This window comes from Gorilla gorilla, chromosome 3, assembly GCF_029281585.2.
Source record: "Gorilla gorilla gorilla isolate KB3781 chromosome 3, NHGRI_mGorGor1-v2.1_pri, whole genome shotgun sequence".
NCBI lineage: Eukaryota > Metazoa > Chordata > Mammalia > Primates > Hominidae > Gorilla > Gorilla gorilla.
Genome location: NC_073227.2, coordinates 97,781,350 through 97,804,126, shown reverse-complemented (window position 1 = coordinate 97,804,126; position 22,777 = coordinate 97,781,350).

The window sequence follows — 22,777 nt, the reverse complement described above, 5'->3', positions numbered from 1 at the left end:
ACTCTTCATAACACAATTTGAATATGTCTTTTATTTTCTCCTTGAATGTCATTGCTACTAATAGTATTTATCTAGAGGTTGTTTATAGAACCATTGTCTTGGATTTTAATTTTTTGAATGGAAGCTGGGAAGAGAAGACCAAAGTAATAGACCTACTTCAAAGATAATATGCCCTAATAATGTCTCACTGGTTCATGAGAACTCAACAGATCACACCTCTAGTTCATAAAAAAATGAAAGGAGATAGCTTTTATTCCTTCTTACCTACTGTACTCGCTCTTGAACCTTTTTCTATCCTGGCAAAGTCATTCTTTTTAAAGAATTTCTAAGCATCAGAGATAGTTGAATCAGCTATTGCTATTTTTCAGAAGAAAATAAAGCCAAAAAGAAAGCTATTTTGCCACTTTTCCTCTTGTTTCTTTGCCACACTTTGCACCTTGTAATCTTCTTCTAGGTGTTATAATAATGGTTAATGCTTATGGAGTATTTACTCTTACCCAGCACCATGCTAAATGCTTTACCTTTATTAAGCAATTTGATCTCCACAACAAATTTATAAGGGAGGCAATATTTTTATCCCTCCTTACAGATGAGGGAAGTGAAGCACAGAGAGGATAAGGGGGCTACCCAAATTTATACAGCTGGTTGGTAGCAGAGCCAGGATTTGAACCCAGGAAGACTGGCTCCAGAACCTATGCTCTTAGTGATTAAACTCTGCTTCTTCTTCATGATGGAGCCACACCCGAAAGGGAAGTTAAAAGTTAACTATGCTTCGGAACACCTCATTTCACAGATTTATCTGAAAGGATGATTAAATGATTGGTATTTATTATTTATTCCATAATGATCAAAATTTAGGCATTGCAACTTTCATGCCATCTGCTTTACATCGTCATTGAAATAAGGCAGAGTGTAAATTACACTGGATATCTTCCAGTTTTGCCAGCTCCACACTCCACTCTATTTCCTGCCCCCAAAAGTTGACTTATATGGGTTACATCACTGGGCTTCCTTCCTTTCTGGATTCCAGTTGGGTTTGGCCAATGGGGAGCACCAGTAGAAGATTGAAAGAGGGAGGGGAGTGAGGTTAGGGTGTTTATTCTATCAAGTATAATCATAGTTATCTATTACTGCTCAACAAAGTATTCTAAATTTAGTGGTATAAAATAATAATTTTATTATGATCAATTCCACACCCAACTTTTGTGGGACAGGAATTCAGACAGCATAGTGAGGATGGCTTGGCTCTACAATGTTTAGAATCTTATCTGGCACTCAAATGCTGAAGGTGGCTTTACATCTGGGAGCTGAAGTTATCTAAAGGCACATTCACTTGAATGTCTATCAGCTGATCTAGTTATTTGTTGGCTGAGACTTCAGCTGAGTGGTTGGTCAAAACATCTATGGGTAGCCTCTCCATGTAGCCTCCTTACCTTGGTAAATTGGGTGAGTTTGGGCTTCCTTGTAGCATGGCAGCTGGGTTCCAATAGTGAGTATCACCAAGAAGCAGGTGGATGCACATGGTATTTTTATGCCCTATCTTTGGAAGTTGCATATGTCACTTCCAACATGTGCTATTAGCTCTGCTCAGATTCAAGGGGAGGAAACATAGTCTCCATCACTTCATGGTAAGAATGTCAAAGTTGCATTGTAAGAACAGCATGTGGGATGAGAATGATTTTGCAGTCATCTTTGGAAAATACAATGGGTCACAAGATTGAGATTTGAGGACTAAGTTTGTATATACAAGCATGGCTCAACTGGAAAGGGTACGCCTATAAGGGAAGGAATACATTGAAGAATTTATAAAAATGTCAAGAAAGAAGTATGTCACAACTGAGGGCACCTCCAGGGCTTACAATATAAATGAATGAATGAATGATTGAATATTGAATGCAAAACAGAGTTCCTAAAGCCCCCTAGTTCTTCTCCCAGTTTCTAAAAAAGAGATCAGAATATTTTTAAGAAAGTATTAACTTGATCAAATTGTGTGTGTCTGGAAGAAGTTCCTTCTTTGTGGAAGAGGACATTGTGAGGACACTGTGAATTTAGGGATCTTTTTAGCCATGAAAAAGCCATGCTTGGTGTTTCTCCTTTTGTAATTCCAGTAATCTTGCTGTAGCATGCAAAGCAGTTTTCAGGAGGGTGGAAGGCAGAATTTACTTCTTTTGGTGTAATGCCAGAAAAGTAGTTACTGCTGTTTCCATAAAGATTTTCAGAGGGTCTCTGATAAATATAAGGCCAAAACAAAGGTTCCACAAATGTGTATAGCTCAGTAAGGTCATGGAATTGTAGAAGCAAAGAGGAGGTCCTGAAGCTTCTTTATGGTCCAACCCCAACATTTTGCAGCTGTGAAGGCAGGAAATGAGAGATTAAGTGGCACACCTGAGGCCTGCACTAAATGGACTTCTGCTGTGTATCACCTGTTTGAAATTGATCCCAACACACTGTTCTCAGAGGTGTATTTTAAAATTAAACTTTATTTTTAGATTATTGTAGATTCATATTCAACTGAAATAATACCCAGAAAGAGATCTGACAATTATTAAGAAAGTATTAAGAGATCTCATGTGCATTTCACTGTTTCCCCCAATGACACATAAGTGGAATCACACAACATGTAAGATGTTTAAATTGTTTATTTCACTCAGCATAATTCTCTAGAAATTTATCCAGGTTGTTGAGTATATCAATAATTTGGTCGTTTTATTTCTGGGTAGTATTCCATGTACGATGTGCCATTGTTTAGCCATTCATCAGTTAAAGAACAACTGGATTGTTTCCAGGTTTGTACTGTTACAAATGAAGCTATTGGAAACATCCATGTGCAGGTTTTTGTGTGAACATAGTGTTCATGTGGGATGAATGCCCAGGAGTGCAATTGCTGGGTCATATGGTAGTTGCATGTCTTTTGTTTTTGTTTTTAAGAAACTGCCAGGTGGAGCCAAGATGGCCAAATAGGAACAACTCCAGTCTACAGCTCCCAGCATGAGCAACGCAGAAGATGGGTGATTTCTGCATTTCCAACTGAGGTACCAGGTTCATCTCACTGGGGAGTGTTGGAAAGTGGGTGCAGGACAGTGGGTGCAGTGCACCAAGCATGAGCCAAAGCAGGGCGGTGCATTGCCTCACCTGGGAAGTGCAAGGGGACAGGGAATTCCCTTTCCTAGTCAAAGAAAGGGGTGACAGATAGCACTTGGAAAATTGGGTCACTCTCACCCTAATACTGCACTTTTCCAAAGGTCTTAGCAAATGGCACACCAGGAGATTATATCCCATGCATGGCTCAGAGGGTCCTATGCCCATGGACCCTTGCTCATGGCTAGCACAGCAGTCTGAGATCAAACTGCAAGGCAGCAGCGAGGCTGGGGGAGGGGTGCCCGCCATTGCTGAGGCTTGAGTAGGTAAACAAAGCGGCCTAGTAGCTCGAAGTGGGTGGAGCCCACTGCAGCTCAAGGAGGCCTGCCTGCCACTGTAGACTCCACCTCTGGGGGCAGGGCACAGCCAAACAAAAGGCAGCAGAATCCTCTGCAGACTTAAATGTCCCTGTCTGATAGCCTTGAAGACAGTAGTGGTTCTCCCAGCATGGAGCTGGACATCTGAGAATGGACAGACTGCCTCCTCAAGTGGGTCCCTGACCCCCGAGTAGCCTAACTGGGAGGCACCTCCCAGTAGGGGCAGACTGACACCTCACATGGCCAGGTACTCCTCTGAGACAAAACTTCCAGAGGAATGATCAGGCAGCAACATCTGCTGTTCACCAATATCTGCTGTTGTGCAGCCTCTGCTGCTGATACCCAGGCAAACAGGGTCTGGCGTAGACCTCCAGCAAACTCCAACAGACCTGCAGCTGAGGGTCCTGACTGTTAGAAGGAAAACTAACAAACAGAAAGGACATCCACACCAAAACCCCATCTGTACGTCACCATCATCAAAGACCAAAGGTAGATAAAACCACAAAGATGGGGAAAAAACAGAGCAGAAAAACTGGAAACTAAAAATCAGAGCACCTCTCCTCCTCCAAAGGAACACAGCTCCTCACCAGAAATGGAGCAAAGCTGGATGGAGAATGACCATGATGATTTGAGAGAAGAAGGCTTCAGACAATCAAACTACTCCGAGCTAAAGGAGGAAGTTCAAACCCATGGCAAAGAAGTTAAAAACCTAGAAAAAAAATTAGATGAATGGCTAACTAGAATAATCAATGCAGAGAACTCCTTAAAGGACCTGAAGGAGCTGAAAACCAAGGCATGAGAACTACATGATGAATGCACAAGCCTCAGTAGCCGACTTGATTGACTGGAAGAAAGGGTATCAGTGATGGAAGATGAAATGAGTGAAATGAAGCCAAAAGAGAAGTTTAGAGAAAAAAGAATAAAAAGAAATGAACAAAGCATCCAAGAAATATGGGACTATATGAAAAGATCAAATGTACGTCTGATTGGTGTACCTGAGAAATATGGGACTATGTGAAAAGATCAAATCTACGTCTGATTGGCGTACCTGAAAGTGACGGGGAGAATGGAACCAACTTGGAAAACACTCTGCAGGATATTATCCAGGAGAATTTCCCCAATCTAGCAAGGCAGGCCAACATTCAAATTCAGGAAATACAGAGAACGCCACAAAGATACTCCTCGAGAACAGCAACTCCAAGACACAGAATTGTCAGATTCACCAAAGTTGAAATGAAGGAAAAAATGTTAAGGGCAGCCAGAGAGAAAGGTCAGGTTACCCACAAAGGGAAGCCCATCAGACTAACAGCTGATTTCTCAGCAGAAACTCTATAAGCCAGAATAGAGTGGGGCCAATATTCAACATTCTTAAAGAAAAGAATTTTCAACTCAGAATTTCATCTCCAGCCAAACTAAGCTTCATAAGTGAAGGAGAAATAAAATCCTTTACAGACAAGCAAATGCTGAGAGATTTTGTCACCACCAGGCCTGCCCTAAAAGAGCTCCTGAAGGAAGCACTAAACATGGAAAGGAACAACTGGTACCAGCCACTGCAAAAACATGCCAAATTGTAAAGACCATTGAGGCTAGGAAGTAACTGCATCAACTAACAAGCAAAATAACCAGCTAACATCATAATGATAGCATCAAATTCACACATAACAATATTAACCTTAAATGTAAATGGGTTAAATGCTCCAATTAAAAGACACAGACTGGCAAATTGGATAAAGAGTCAAGAACCATCAGTGTGCTGTATTCAGGAAACCCATCTCACGTGCCAGAGACACACATAGGCTCAAAATAAAAGGATAGAGGAAGATCTACCAAGCAAATGGAAAACAAAAAAAAGGCAGGGGTTGCAATCCTAGTCTCTGGTAAAACAGACTTTAAACCAACAAAGACCAAAAGAGACAAAGAAGGCCATTACATAATGGTAAGGGGATCAATTCAACAAGAAGAGCTAACTATCCTAAATATATATTCACCCAATACAGGAGCACCCAGATTCACAAAGCAAGTCCTTAGAGACCTAGAAAGAGACTTAGACTCCCACACAATAATAATGGGAGACTTTAATACCCTACTGTCACCATTAGACAGATCAGTGAGACAGAAAGTTAACAAGGATATCCAGGAATTGAACTCAGCTCTGCAGCAAGTGGACCTAATAGACATCTACAGAACTCTCCACCCCAAATTAACAGAATATACATTCTTCTCAGCATCACACCACACTTATTCCAAAATCGACCACTCAGTTGGAAGTAAAGCACTCCTCAGCAAATGTAGAAGAACAGAAATTATAACAAACTGTCTCTCAGACCACAGTGCAATCAAACTAGAACCCACCAAACACCGCATGTTCTCACTCATAGGAATTGAACAATGAGAACACATGGACACAGGAAGGGGAACACCACACACCAGGGACTGTAGTGGGGTGGGGGGAGGGGGGAGGGATAGCATTAGGAGATATACCTAATGATAAAAGATGAGTTAATGGGTGCAGCACACCAACTTGGCACATGTATACACATGTAACAAACCTGCACATTGTGCACATGTACCCTAAAACTTAAAGTATAATAATAATAATAATAATAATAATAATAATAATAAAGAAACTCACTCAAAACCACTCAAATACATGGAAACTGAACAAATTGCTCCTGAATGACTACTGGGTACATAACGAAATGAAGGCAGAAATAAAGATGTTCTTCGAAACCAACGAGAACAAAGACACAACATACCAGAATCTCTGGGACACATTCAAAGCAGTGTGTAGAGGGAAATTTATAGCACTAAATGTCCACAAGAGAAAGCAGGAAAGATCGAAAATTGACACCCTAACATCACAATTAAAAGAACTAGAGAAGCAAGAACAAACACATACAAAAGCTAGCAGAAGGCAAGAAATAACTAAGATCAGAGCACAACTGAAGGAAACAGAGACACAAAAAACCCTTCAAAAAATCAGTGAATCCAGGACCTGGTTTTTTGAAAAGATGAACAAAACTGACAGACCATTAGCAATACTAATAAAGAAGAAAAGAGAGAAGAATCAAATAGACACAATAAAAAATGATAAAGGGGATATCACCACCAATCCCACAGAAATACAAACTACCATCAGAGAATACTATAAACACCTCTATGCAAATAAACTAGAAAATCTAGACGAAATGGATAAATTCCTGAACACATACACCCTCACAAGACTAAACCAGGAAGAAATTGAATCTCTGAATAGACCGATAACAGGCTCTGAAATTGAGGCAATAGTTAATAGCTTACCAACCAAAAAAAGTCCAGGACCAGATGGATTCACAGCCGAATTCTACCAGAGGTACAAGGAGGAGCTGGTACCGTTCCTTCCGAAACTATTCCAATCAATAGAAAAAGAGGGAATCCTCCTTAACTCATTTTATGAAGCCAGCATCATCCTGATACCAAAGCCTGGCAGAGACACAACAAAAAAAGAGAATTTTAGACCAATATCCCTGATGAACATCGATGCAAAAATCCTCAATAAAATACTGGCAAACTGAATCCAGAACCACATCAAGAAGCTTATCCACCATGATCAAGTGGGCTTCATCCCTGGGATGCAAGGCTGGTTCAACATATGCAAATCAATAAATGTAATCCAGCATATAAACAGAACCAACGACAAAAACCATATGATTATCTCAATAGATGCAAGAAAGGCCTTTGACAAAATTCAACAACGCTTCATGCTAAAAACTCTGAATAAATTAGGTATTGATGGAACGTATCTCAAAATAATGAGAGCTATTTATGACAAACTCACAACCAATATCATACTGAATGGGCGAAAACTAGAACCATTCCCTTTGAAAACTGGCAGAAGACAGAGATGCCCTCTCTCACCACTCCTATTCAACATAGTGTTGGAAGTTCTGGCCAGGGCAATCAGGCAGGAGAAGGAAATAAAAGGTATTCAATTAGGAAAAGAGGAAGTCACATTGTCCCTGTTTGCAGATGACATGATTCTATATCTAGAAAACCCCATCGTCGCAGCCCAAAAATCTCCTTAAGCTGATAGGCAACTTCAGCAAAGTCTCACGATACAAAATCAGTGTGCAAAAATCACAAGCATTCTTATACACCAATAACAGACAGAGAGCCAAATCATGAGGGAACTCCCATTCACAATTGCTTCAAAGAGAATAAAATACCTAGCAATCCAACTTACAAGGGATGTGAAGGACCTCCTCAAGGAGAACTACAAACCACTGCTCAATGAAATAAAAAAGGATACAAACAAATGGAAGAATATTCCATGCTCATGGGTAGGAAGAACCAATATCGTGAAAATGGTCATTCTGCCCAAGGTAATTTATAGAGTCAATGCCATCCCCATCAAGCTACCAATGACTTTCTTCACAGTATAAGAAAAATCTACTTTAAAGTTCATATGGAACCAAAAAAGAGCCCACATTGCCAAGTCAATCCTAAGCCAAAAGAACAAAGCTGGAGGCATCACGCTACCTGACCTCAAACTATGCTACAAGGCTACAGTAACCAAAACAGCATGGTACTATTACCAAAACAGAGATATAGACCAATGGAATAGAACAGAGCCCTCAGAAATAATACCACATATCTACAACCATCTGATCTTTGACAAACCTGAGAAAAACAAGCAATGAGGAAAGGATTCCCTATTTAATAAATGGTGCTGGGAAAACTGGCTAGCCATATGTAGAAAGCTGAAACTGGATCCCTTCCTTACACCTTATACAAAAATTAATTCAAGATGGATTAAAGACTTAAATGTTAGACCTGAAACCATTTAAACCCTAGAAGAAAACCTAGGCAATACCATTTAGGACATAGGCATGGGCAAGGACTTCACGTCTAAAACACCAAAAGCAATGGCAACAAAAGCCAAAATTGACAAATGGGATCTAATTAAACTGAAGAGCTTCTGCACAGCAAAGGAAACTACCATTAGAGTGAACAAGCAACCTACAGAATGGGAGAAAATTTTTGCAATCTACTCATCTGACAAAGGGCTAATATCCAGAATCTACAATGAACTCAAACAAATTTACAAGAAAAAAACAAACGGGCCCATCAAAAAGTGGGTAAAGGATGTGAACAGACACTTCTCAAAAGAAGACATTTATGCAGCCAAAAGACACATGAAAAAATGCTCATCATCAGTGGCCATCAGAGAAATGCAAATCAAAACCACAATGAGATACCATCTCACACCACTTAGAATGGCAATCATTAAAAAGTCAGGAAACAACAGGTGCTGGAGAGGATATGGAGAAATAGGAACACTTTTACACTGTTGGTGGGATTGTAAACTAGTTCAACCATTGTGGAAGTCAGTGTGGTGATTCCTCAGGGATCTAGAACTAGAAATACCATTTGACCCAGCAATCCCATTACTGGGTATATACCCAAGGATTACAAATCATGCTGCTATAAAGACACACGCACACATATGTTTATTGCAGCACTATTCACAATAGCAAAGACTTGGAACAAGCCAAATGTCCAACAATGATAGACTGGATTAACAAAATGTGGCACATATACACCATGGAATACTATGCAGCCATGAAAAATGATGAGTTCATGTCCTTTATAGGGACATGGATGAAGCTGGAAACCTTCATTCTCAGCAAACTATCGCAAGGACAAAAAACCAAACACCGCATGTTCTCATTCATAGGTGGGAATTGAACAATGAGAACACATGGACCCAGGAAGGGGAACAACACACACCAGGGCCTGTTGTGTGGTGGGGGGATAGGGGAGGGATAGCATTAGGAGATATACCTAATGTTAAATGACGAGTTGATGGGTACAGCACACCAACATGGCACATGTATACATATGTAACTAACCTGCACGTTGTGCACATTACCGTAAAACTTAAAGTATAAAAATAAAATAAAAAATAATAAAAAAAACTGCCAAACTGTTGCAAGTTTGAAGGTGGCTTTACAAAATCTGGGAGCTGGAGTTATCTAAAGCACGTTCACTTGAATGTCATTCATTCAAGTGTCTATCATTTCTTTTCTTTCTTTCTTTTTTCTCTGAGACTGTGTCTCACTCTGTCACCCAGGCTAGAGAGCAGTGGCATGATCTTGGTTCACTGCAACCTCCACCTCTCAGGCTTAAGTGATCCTCCCACCTCAGCCTCCCAAGTAGCTGGGATCACAGGCACAAACTAGCACACATGGTTAATTTTTGTATTTTCTGTAGAGATGGGGTTTCACCATGTTGCCCAGGCTGGTCTTAAATTCTTGAGCTCAATTAACCCACCCGCCTCAGCCTCCCAAAATGCTGGGAAACAGGCATGAGTCACTGTGCCCAGTTGCATGTTTAAGAAGCTGCAAAACTGTTTTCCAGAGTGGCTGTATCATTTTACATCCCCATCAGTAATGTATGAGTTGTTTAGTTTCTCAGCATTCCCACAGCACTTAGTGTCATCAGCATTTTTAAATTTTAGCTGTTCCAATCGGTGTACAGTGCTACATTTTGTGGTTTTATTTTGAACTTTCTGAATGATTAATGGTGTTGGGCATCTTTTCATGTGATTATTTGCCATCTGTAGGTCTTCTTTGGTGAAATGTCAGTGATATATTTTGAAATGTCTAATATGAGCAATGTCTACTTTCCCACTCTCTCTCCCACACTTGAGGTCTTGTTTACCAAAGTTCTAGTCCCTGATTTTCACAAAGGGAAACCAAATTGCCTACCATGTTCCAGCACTGCTTGCCTTCTATCAGTGCTTGAGCCTGTCCAACTCTTCTTGTTTAACCAGGAAGAAGAGTGGCCCTGTGACCAATCTGCTTGGCTGTTCATGTGGCTGGCCCTTCTTGGCTTTGGGTCTCAGCTCAAAGGCCTCTTCTTCATGAAGGGCTCCCTGGCCTCCCTAAGCCAGTCCTGTGTGTTCCTCTTTGATGGCTCTGTTTTCCCTTCCCTCATGTTTAGCCTAGTCTACAATTTTACTTATCTGCTTGCTTGTCACTGTCTTTGCTTACACCATAGTGTGGAAGCTCCATGAGGCCAGGGACCTTGTGTCTTTCCTCACTTGAAGCCCTGGCCCCTGGGCTAAGAGCCAGTTATGTAATAAATGCTCAGATTTTGTGAGTTAAGAAGTATATTTCAGGGTTGCTTCATGTAGATTTGAAATTACCATGGACTTTTCCCCCTTTGAGTGTGTTTTCTATCATTTGTCTTTTAACATTATCTAGTATTGTTATTATCACCCTCCCTGGGATTAAACTAAGACATACATCATATTTTACAATGTGAAGCACTCTGTAGTATGAAGGTTTTATTTATATAATGAGTTGGCATTCAACCTTTAAGCATATTAGATGAATGTTTCACATTTAAAATTTTAAATTTAATATATTAATTTATGTTATCTCTTTTATTTTCTGTTACTATAACAGAATACCTGAGACTAGGATATTGTTTATTTAATATTTGCCATGAAACAAACCTTTTGTTTATTTGATTAACCAAAAAATAAAATAAGCTGCCTAGGAACAATTTTATGATCCAAAGATATACCAACTTTGTTTTAAGGCTGTGGTAGTTAATACAACATCTTTCTGCTACCTTCTGCAGTCTTCTCTGTGGACCACAGTGATACCTCTAGAAACCTGTTAGCTAACACAGGAGTTTTTTTAAATGCTTTTTCATTGTTTCTTTAGCTGCTCATTGTCTTTCATGTTGTGGCCTGCAGTAGTAGCATTTAAGATTTAAAAATGAAGGCAAAAATTTTTTTTAAAAAACCCACAATTTAAAAAAAGCCTACCTTTGCCTAAAAGTTTAGGGGAAAATTTTCATTTCCCCACCCATCTGCTGAATTGATGGAATTCACACCATCATGGCCATGACCATTTAAAAGAACCCCAGGTGTGCTTGCAGCATAGTTTCTGTGACCATGAGTGTTATTTTGGTAGTGCATAATCCTTATGTCATGTTTGCCTTGGACAAATAAAAATCAAGAGGTTTAACTTAGTCATTCTAACAAAAGGCAACATGTCCATGTTAATTCCTTCAATTCTGTGTTCACTTTTCTTAAAAAAAAAGACTCAACTGTGTCATATGTTCTACAGCTAAACATTAACGCATTTTGCTGACCAGCCATGAGAGCTAATAGACAGTATTAAGCAAGATTCATAGAAAAATACTAACAACACTTCCACCCACACAAGTATACCTAACATGCTATTTAAAAACAAAATCCTTTACCCATCCACTCTCACCTGCATTGATTTTAGGAGAAAAGGAAAAAAGAAAGAAATCTTACCACCCTAAAATCAAGAAAACACCCCAAATGAGAAAAATCTTCCTTTGAAGAAAGCTAAACAGACTTCTGGAAACATAAAGAATTATTATAGAGCTGGTTATTTGAAGAAAATAAACACTTTGTTACACACATCAACAGTCAGTCAGTGTGCTCTGAGACAGAGAGACTGAGTAATTTTTAATGAACGGAAATTTAGCTCACTGTTCTAGAGGCTGGGAAGTCCAAGAACATGTGGCCAGCATCAGAGAAAAGCCTTTGTGCTGCATCATCCCATAATGGAAGGCAGAAGAGAGCACATGGGGGAGAGAGTGCTGCTCTAGAGATAACTGACCCACTCCTGTGATAACTACACTAATCCATTCACCACTTATTAGGCCTCACCACCCAACACTGTTGCATTGGGGATTAAGCTTCCCACATGTGAATTTTGTCATATACATTCAAACCATAGCATAATCTGATGCATGGTCTAATTTTGTAAAGTAAAAATGTTTGTGTATGATTGAGGTATATAAGAATATACACTAAAGTGGTGCTCTGTTCCAAGATGGCTGAATAGAATAGCTCCAGTCTGCAGCTCCCAGTACGATCGATGCAGAAGACAAGGGACTTCTGCATTTCCAACTGAGGTACCTGGTTCATCTCACTGGGACTGGTTGGACAGTGGATGCAGCCCACGGAGGGTGAGCTGAAGCAGGGTGGGACATTGCCTCACCCGGGAAGTGCAAGGGGTCAGGGAATTTCCCTTTCCTAGCCAAGGGAAGCTTCAACAGACTGTACCTGGAATAACAGGACACTCCAGCCCAAATACTGAACTTTTCCCAGGGTCTTAGCAACCGGCTGACAAGAAGATTCTTTCCCATGCCTGGCTTGGCAGATCCCACACCCATGGAGCTACTGCAACAGCCTGAGATCGAACTGTGAGGTGGCAGCCTGGCTGGGAGAGGGGCATCTGCCATTGCTGAGGCTTGAGTAGGTAAACAAAGTGGCTGGGAAGCTCGACCTGGGTGGAGCCAACCACAGCTCAGCAAGGCCTAATGCCTCTATAGACTCCACCTCTGTGGGCAGGGGATAGCTGAATAAAAGGCAGCAGAAACTTCTGCAGACTTAAACATCCCAGTCTGCCTGCTCTGAAGAGAGCAGGGGTTCTCCCAGCATGGCGTTTGAGCTCTGAGAATGGACAGACTACCTCCTCAAGTGGGTCCCTGAACCCCATGTAGCCTAACTGGGAGACATCTCCCAGTAGGAGCCAACTGACACCTCATATAGGCAGGTGCCCCTCTGGGATGAAGCTTCCAGAGGAAGGATCAGTCAGCAATATTTGCTGTTCTGCAATATTTGCTGTTCTACAGCCTCCACTGGAGATACCCGGGCAAACAGGGTCCGGAGTGGACCTCCAGCAAACTCCAACAGATCTGCAGCTGAGGGTCCTGACTGTTAGAAGGAAAACTAACAAACAGAAAGGAATAGCATCAACATCAACAAAAGGACATTTACACCAAAACCCCATCTGTAGGTCACCAACATCAAAGACCAAGGTAGATAAAGCCACAAAGATGGGGAGAAACCAGAGCAGAAAAGCCGAAAATTCTAAAAACCAGAGGACCTCTTCTCCTCCAAAGGTTTACAGGTCCTTGCCAGCAATGGAACAAAGCTGGACAGAGAATGACTTTGATGAGTTGACAGAAGTAGGCTTCAGAAGATCGGTAATAACAAACTTCTCCAAGCTAAAGGAGCATGTTCTAACCCATCACAAGGAAGCTGAAAACCATGAAAAAAGTTAGATGAATGGCTAAGTAGAGTAAACTGTGTAGAGAAGACCTTAAATGACCTGAAGGAGCTGAAAACCATGGCATGAGAACTTCGTGATGCATGCACAAGCTTCAGTAGCTGATTTGATCAAGTGGAAGAAAGAGTATCAGTGATTGAAGATCAAATTAATGAAATAAAGTGAGAAGACAAGGTTAGAGAAAAAAAGAGTAAAAAGAAATGAACGAAGCCTCCAAGAAATATGCGATTCCAGGAAAAGACCAAATCAACATTTGATTGGTGTACCTGAAAGTGATCGGGATAATGGAACCAAGTTGGAAATCACTCTGCAGGATATTATGCAGGAGAACTTCCCCAACATAGCAAGGCATGCCAACACTCAAATTCCTGAAATACAGACAACACCACAAAGATATTCCTTGAGAAAAGCAACCCCAAGACACATAATTGTCAGATTCACGAAGGTTGAAATGATGGAAAAAATGTTAAAGGCAGCCAGAGAGAAAGGTCGGGTTACCCACAAAGGGAAGCCCGTCAGACTAACAGTTGATCTCTCAGCAGAAACTCTACAAGCCAGAAGAGAGTGGGGGCCAATATTCAACATTCTTAAAGAAAAGAATTTTCAACCTAGAATTTAATATCCAGCCAAACTAAGATTCATAAGCAAAGGAGAAATAAAATCCTTTACAGACAAACAAATGCTGAGAGATTTTGTCACCACCAGGCCTGCCTTACAAGAGTTCCTGAAGGAAGCACTAAGCATGTAAAGAAACAACTGGTAGAAGCCACTGCAAATCATGCCAAATGGTAAAGACCATTGATGCTATGAAGAAATTGCATCAATAAATGGGCAAAATAGCCAGCTAACATCATAATGACGGGATCAAATTCACACATAACAATATTAACCTTAAATCTAAATGGGCTAAATCCCCAATTAAAACATACAAACTGATAAATTGGATAAAGAAACAAGACCCATCAGTGTGCTGTATTCAGCAGACCCATCTCACATGCAGAGACACACATAAGCTCAAAAATAAAGGATTGGAGGAAGATCTAGCAAGCAAATGGAAAGCAAAAAAAAAAAAAGCAGGGGTTGCAGTTCTAGTCTCTGATAAAACAGACTTTAAACCAATAAAGAGCAAAAGAGACAAAGAAGGCCATTACATAATGGATAAGGGATCAATTCAACAAGAAGAGCTAACTATCCCAAATATATATATGCACCCAATACAGGAGCACCCAGATTCATAAAGCAAGTCCTTAGAGACCTACAAAGAGACTTAGACTCCCACAAAATAATGATGGAAGACTTTAACACCCCACTGTCAATATTAGACAGATATCCAGGAATTGAACTTGGCTCTGCACCAAGCAGACCTAATAGACATCTACAGAACTCTCCACCCCAAATCAACAGAATACACATTCTTCTCAGCACCACATTGCACTTATACCAAAATTGACGACATAGTTGGAAGTAAAGCACTCCTCAGCAAATGTGAAAGAACAGAAATCACAACAAACCATCTCTCAGACCACAGTGCAATCAAATTAGAACTCAGGATTAAGAAATTCACTCAAAACTGCACAACTACATGGAAACTGAACAACCTGCTCCTGAAAGACTACTGGGTAAATAACAAAATGAAGGCAGAAATAAAGATGTTCTTTGAAACCATAAGAACAAAGACAAAATGTACCAGAATCTCTGGGACACATTTAAAGCAGTGTGTAGAGGAAAATTTATAGCACTAAATGCCCACAAGAGAAAGCTGGAAAGATCTAAAATTGACATCCTAACATCACAATTAAAAGAACTAGAGAAGCAAGAGCAAACAAATTCAAAAGCTAGCAGAAGGCAAGAAATAACTAAGATCAGAGAAGAATTGAAAGAGAGACAAAAATACCCTTCAAAAAATCAATGAATCCAGGAGCAGTTTTTTTTAAAAGATCAACAAAATTGAGAAACCACTAGCAAGACTAATAAAGAGAAAAGAAAGAAGAAACAAATAGACACAATAAAAAATGATAAAGGGGATATCACCACCAATCCCACAGAAATACAAACTACCATCAGAGAATACTATAAACACCTCTACACAAATAAACTAGAAAACCTAGAAGAAATGGATAAATTCCTGGACACATACACCCTCCCAAGACTAAACCAGGAAGAAGTTGAATCTCTGAATAGACCAATAACAGTCTCTGAAATTGAGGCAATAATTAATAGCCTACCAATCAAAAAAAGTCCAGGACCAGACGGATTCACAGCTGAATTCTACCAGAGGTACAAAGAGGAGCTGGTACCATTCCTTCTGGAATCATTACAATCAATAGAAAAAGAGGGAATCCTCCCTAACTCATTTTATGAGGCCAGCATCATCCTGATACCAAAGCCTGGCAGAGACACAACAAAAAAAGAGAATTTTAGTCCAATATCCCTGATGAACACCAGTGTGAAAATCCTCAATAAAATACTGGCAAACCAAATCCAGCAGCACATCAAAAGCTTATCCAACACGATCAAGTTGGCTTCATCCCTGGAATGCAAGGCTGGTTCAACATACGTAAATCAATAAACATAATCCATCACATACACAGAACCAGTGACAAAAAACCACATGATTATCTCAATGGATGCAGAAAAGGCCTTCAAGAAAATTCGACAGCCCTTTTTCTTAAAAACTCTCAATAAACTAGATATTGATGGAATGCATCTCAAAATAATAAGAGCTATTTATGACAAACTCACAACCAATATCATACTGAATGGGCAAAAGCTGGAAGCATTCTCTTTGAAAACTGGCACAAGACAGAGATGCCCTCTCTCACCACTCCTATTCAACATAATGTTGGAAGTTCTGGCCAGGACAATCAGGCAAGAGAAAGAAATAAAGTTTATTCAATTAGGAAAAGAGGAAGTCACATTGTCCCTGTTTGAGGATAACACGATTGTATACTTAGAAAACCCCATTGTCTCAGCCCAAAATCTCCCTACGCTGATAAGCAACTTCAGCAAAGTCTCAGGATACAAAATCAATGTGCAAAAATCACAAGCATTTCTATACACCAATAGCAGACAAACAGAGAGCCAAATCATGAGTGAACTCCCATTCACAATTGCTGCAAAAAGAATACAGTACCTAGGAATTCAACTTACAAGGGATGTGAAGGACCTCTTCAAGGAGAACTACAAACCACTGCTCAACCAAATAAAAGAGGACACAAACAAATGGAAGAACATTCCATGCTCATGGGTAGGAAGAATCAATATCATGAAAATGGTCATATTGCCCAAGGTAATTTATAGGTTCAATGCCATCCCCATCAAGCTACCAATGACTTTATTCACAGAATTGGAAAAAACTACTTTAAAGTTCATATGGAACCAAAAAAGAGCCCGCATTGCCAAGACAATCCTAAGCCAAAAGAATGAAGCTGGAGGCATCACGCTACCTGACCTCAAACTATACTACAAGGCTACAGTATCCAAAACAGCATGGTACTGGTACCAAAAGAGAGATATAGACCAATGGAATAGAACAGAGCCCTCAGAAATAACACCACACATCTACAACCATCTGATCTTTGACAAACCTGACAAAAACAAGAAATGGAGAAAGCATTCCCTATTTAACAAATGGTGCTGGGAAAACTGGCTAGCCATATGTAGAAAGCTGAAACTGGATCCCTTCCTTACACCTTATATGAAAATTAATTCAAGATGGATTAAAGACTTGCATGTTAGACCTAAAACCATAAAAACCCTAGAAGAAAACCTAGGCAATACCATTCAGGACATAGGCATGGGCAAGGACTTGATGTCTAAAACACCAAAAGCAATGGCAACAAAAGCCAAAATTGACAAATGAGATCTAATTAAACTAAAGATCTTCTGCACAACAAAAGAAACTACCATCACAGTGAACAGGCAACCTACAGAATGGGAGAAAACTTTTGCAATTGACCCATCTGACACAGGCCTAATATCCAGAATCTACAAAGAACTCAAACAAATTCATGAGAAAAAAACAACCCCATCAAAAAGTAGGCAAAGGATATGAACAGACACTTCTCAAAAGAAGACATTTATGCAGCCAACAGACACATGAAAAAATGCTCATCATCACTGGTCATCAGAGAAATGCACATCAAACCACAGTGAGATACCATTTCATGGGGGAGGAGCCAAGATGGCCGAATAGGAACAGCTCTGGTCTACAGCTCCCAGCATGAGTGATGCAGAAGACGGGTGATTTCTGCATTTCCATCTGAGCTTTGAAGAGAACAGTGGTTCTCCCAGCACGCAGCTGGAGATCTGAGAATGGGCAGACTGCCTCCTCAAGTAGGTCCCTGACCCCTGACCCCTGAGCAGCCTAACTGGGAGGCACCCCCCAGTAGGGGCAGACTGACACCTCACATGGCCGGGTACTCCTCTGAGACAAAACTTCCAGAGGAACGATCAGACAGCAGCATTCGTGGTTCACGAAAAACCACTGCTCTGCAGACACTGCTGCTGATACCCAGGCAAACAGGGTCTGGAGTGGACCTCTAGCAAACTCCAACAGACCTGCAGCTGAGGGTCCTGTCTGTTAGAAGGAAAACTAACAAACAGAAAGGACATCCACACCAAAAACCCATCTGTACATCACCATCATCAAAGACCAAAACTAGATAAAACCACAAAGATGGGGAAAAAACAGAGCAGAAAAACTGGAAACTCTAAAAAGCAGAGCACCTCTCCTCCTCCAAAGGATCGCAGTTCCTCACCAGCAATGGAAAAAAGCTGGATGGAGAATGACTTTGATGAGTTGAGAGAAGAAGGCTTCAGACAATCAAACTACGAGCTACAGGAGGAAATTCAAACCAAAGGCAAAGAAGTTAAAAACTTTGAAAAAAATTTAGACGAATGTATAACTAGAATAACCAATACAGAGAAGTGCTTAAAGGAGCTGATGAAGCTGAAAGCCAAGGCTCGAGAACTACGTGAAGAATGCAGAAGCCTCAGGAGCCGATGCAATCAACTGGAAGAAAGGGTATCAGCAATGGAAGATGAAATGAATGAAATGAAGCGAGAAGGGAAGTTTGGAGAAAAAAGAATAAAAAGAAACGAACAAAGCCTCCAAGAAATATGGTACTATGTGAAAAGACCAAATCTACGTCTCATTCGTGTACCTGAAAGTGACAGGGAGAATGGAACCAAGTTGGAAAACACTCTGCAAGATATTATCCAGGAGAACCTCCCCAATCGAGCAAGGCAGGCCTACATTCAGATTAGGGAAATACAGAGAACGCCACAAAGATACTCCTCGAGAACAGCAACTCCAAGACACAGAATTGTCAGATTCACCAAAGTTGAAATGAAGGAAAAAATGTTAAGGGCAGCCAGAGAGAAAGGTGGGGTTACCCACAAAGGGAAGCCCATCAGACTAACAGTGGATCTCTCAGCAGAAACTCTACAAGCCAGAAGAGAGTGGGGGCCAATATTCAACATTCTTAAAGAAAAGAATTTTCAACTCAGAATTTCATCTCCAGCCAAACTAAGCTTCATAAGTGAAGGAGAAATAAAATCCTTTACAGACAAGCAAATGCTGAGAGATTTTGTCACCACCAGGCCTGCCCTAAAAGAGCTCCTGAAGGAAGCACTAAACATGGAAAGGAACAACTGGTACTAGCCACTGCAAAATCATGCCAAAATGTAAAGACCATCGAGACTAGGAAGAAACTGCATCAACTAATGAGCAAAATAGCCAGCTAACATCATAATGACTGGTTCAAATTCACACATAACAATATTAACTTTAAATGTAAATGGGCTAAATGCTCCAATTAAAAGACACAGACTGGCAAATTGGATAAAGAGTCAAGACCCATCAGTGTGTTGTATTCAGGAAACCCATCTCACATGCAGAGACACACATAGGCTCAAAATAAAAGGATAGAGGAAGATCTACCAAGCAAATGGAAAACAAAAAAAGGCAGGGGTTGCAATCCTAGTCTCTGGTAAAACAGACTTTAAACCAACAAAGATCAAAAGAGACAAAGAAGGCCATTACATAATGGTAAAGGGATCAATTCAACAAGAAGAACTAACTAACCTAAATATATATGCACCCAATACAGGAGCACCCAGATTCATAAAGCAAGTCCTGAGTGACTTACAAAGAGACTTAGACTCCCACACATTAATAATGGGAGACTTTAACACCCCACTGTCAACATTAGACAGATCAATGAGACAGAAAGTCAACAAGGATACCCAGGAATTGAACTCAGCTTTGCACCAAGTGGACCTAATAGACATCTACAGAACTCTCCACCCCAAATCAACAGAATATACATTTTTTTCAGCACCACACCACACCTATTCCAAAATTGACCACATAGTTGGAAGTAAAGCTGTCCTCAGCAAATGTAAAAGAACAGAAATTATAACAAACTATCTCTCAGACCACAGTGCAATCAAACTAGAACTCAGGATTAAGAAACTCACTAAAAACCACTCAAATACATGGAAAATGAACAACCTGCTCCTGAATGACTACTGGGTACATAACGAAATGAAGGCAGAAATAAAGATGTTCTTCGAAACCAACGAGAACAAAGACACAACATACCAGAATCTCTAGGACGCATTCAAAGCAGTGTGTAGAGGGAAATTTATAGCACTAAATGCCCACAAGAGAAAGCAGGAAAGATCCAAAATGGACACCCTAACATCACAATTAAAAGAACTAGAAAAGCAAGAGCAAACACATTCAAAAGCTAGCAGAAGGCAAGAAATAACTAAGATCAGAGCAGAACTGAAGGAAACAGAGACAAAAAAACCCTTCAAAAAATTAATGAATCCAGGAGCTGGTTTTTTGAACAGATCAACAAAATTGATAGACCGCTAGCAAGATTAATGAAGAAAAAAAGAGAGAAGAATCAAATAGACACAATAAAAAATGATAAAGGGGATATCACCACCGATCCCACAGAAATACAAACTACCATCAGAGAATACTACAAACACCTCTACGCAAATAAACTAGAAAATCTAGAAGAAATGGATAAATTCCTCGACACATACACTCTCCCAAGACTAAACCAGGAAGAAGTTGAATCTCTGAATAGACCAATAACAGGAGCTGAAATTGTGGCAATAATCAATAGCTTACCAACCAAAAGGAGTCCAGGACCAGATGGATTCACAGCCAAATTCTACCAGAGGTACAAGGAGGAACTGGTACCATTCCTTCTGAAACTATTCCAATCAATAGAAAAAGAGGGAATCCTCCCTAACTCATTTTTTGAGGCCAGCATCATCCTGATACCAAAGCCGGGAAGAGACACAACCAAAAAAGAGAATTTTAGACCAATATCCTTGATGAACATTGATGCAAAAATCCTCAATAAAATACTGGCAAACCGAATCCAGCAGCACATCAAAAAGCTTATCCACCATGATCAAGTGGGCTTCATCCCTGGGATGCAAGGCTGGTTCAATATACACAAATCAATAAATGTAATCCAGCATATAAACAGAACCAAAGACAAAAACCACACGATTATCTCAATAGATGCAGAAAAGGCCTTTGACAAAATTCAACAACACTTCATGCTAAAAACTCTCAATAAATTAGGTATTGATGGGACGTGTCTCAAAATAATAAGAGCTATCTATGACAAACCCACAGCCAATATCATACTGAATGTGCAAAAACTGGAAGCATTCCCTTTGAAAACTGGCACAAGACAGAGATGCCCTCTCTCACCACTCCTATTCAACATAGTGTTGGAAGTTCTGGCCAGGGCAATTAGTCAGGAGAAGGAAATAAAGGGTATTCAATTAGGAAAAGAGGAAGTCAAATTGTCCCTCTTTGCAGATGACATGATTGTATATCTAGAAAATCCCATTGTCTCAGCCCAAAATCTCCTTAAGCTGATAAGCAACTTCAGCAAAGTCTCAGGATACAAAATCAATGTGCAAAAATCACAAGCATTCTTATACACCAATAATAGACAAACAGAGAGCCAAATCATGAGTTAACTCCCATTCACAATTGCTTCAAAGAGAATAAAATACCTAGGAATCCACCTTATAAGGGACGTGAATGACCTCCTCAAGGAGAACTACAAACCACTGCTCAAGGAAATAAAAGAGGATACAAACAAATGGAAGAACATTCCATGCTCATGGGTAGGAAGAATCAATATCGTGAAAATGGCCATACTGCCCAAGGTAATTTATAGAGTCAATGCCATCCCCATCAAGCTACCAATGACTTTCTTCACAGAATTGGAAAAAACTACTTTAAAGTTCATATGGAACCAAAAAAGAGCCCGCATCACCAAGTCAACCCTAAGCCAAGAGAACAAAGCTGGAGGCATCACCCTACCTGACTTCAAACTATACTACAAGGCTACAGTAACCAAAACAGCATGGTACTGGTACCAAAACAGAGATATAGATCAATGGAACAGAACAGAGCCCTCAGAAATAATGCCGCATATCTACAACTATCTGATCTTTGACAAACCTGACAAAAACAAGCAATGGGGAAAGGATTCCCTATTTAATAAATGGTGCTGGGAAAACTGGCTAGCCATATGTAGAAAGCTGAAACTGGATCCCTTCCTTACACCTTATACAAAAATCAATTCAAGATGGATTAAAGACTTACATGTTAGACCTAAAACCATAAAAACCCTAGAAGAAAACCTAGGCATTACCATTCAGGACATAGGCACGGGTAAGGACTTCATGTCTAAAACACCAAAAGCAATGGCAACAAAAGCCAAAATTGACAAATGGGATCTAATTAAACTAAAGAGCTTCTGCACAGCAAAAGAAACTACCATCAGAGTGAACAGGCATCCCACAAAATGGGAGAAAATTTTCTCAACCTACTCATCTGACAAAGGGCTAATATCCAGAATCTACAATGAACTGAAACACATTTACAAGAAAAAAACAAACAACCCCATCAAAAAGTGGGCGAAGGACATGAACAGACACTTCTCAAAAGAAGACATTTATGCAGCCAAAAAACACACGAAAAAATGCTCACCATCACTGGCCATCAGAGAAATGCAAATCAAAACCACAATGAGATATCATCTCACACCAGTTAGAATGGCAATCATTAAAAAGTCAGGAAACAACAGGTGCTGGAGAGGATGTGGAGAAATAGGAACACTTTTACACTGTTGGTGGGACTGTAAACTAGTTCAACCATTGTGG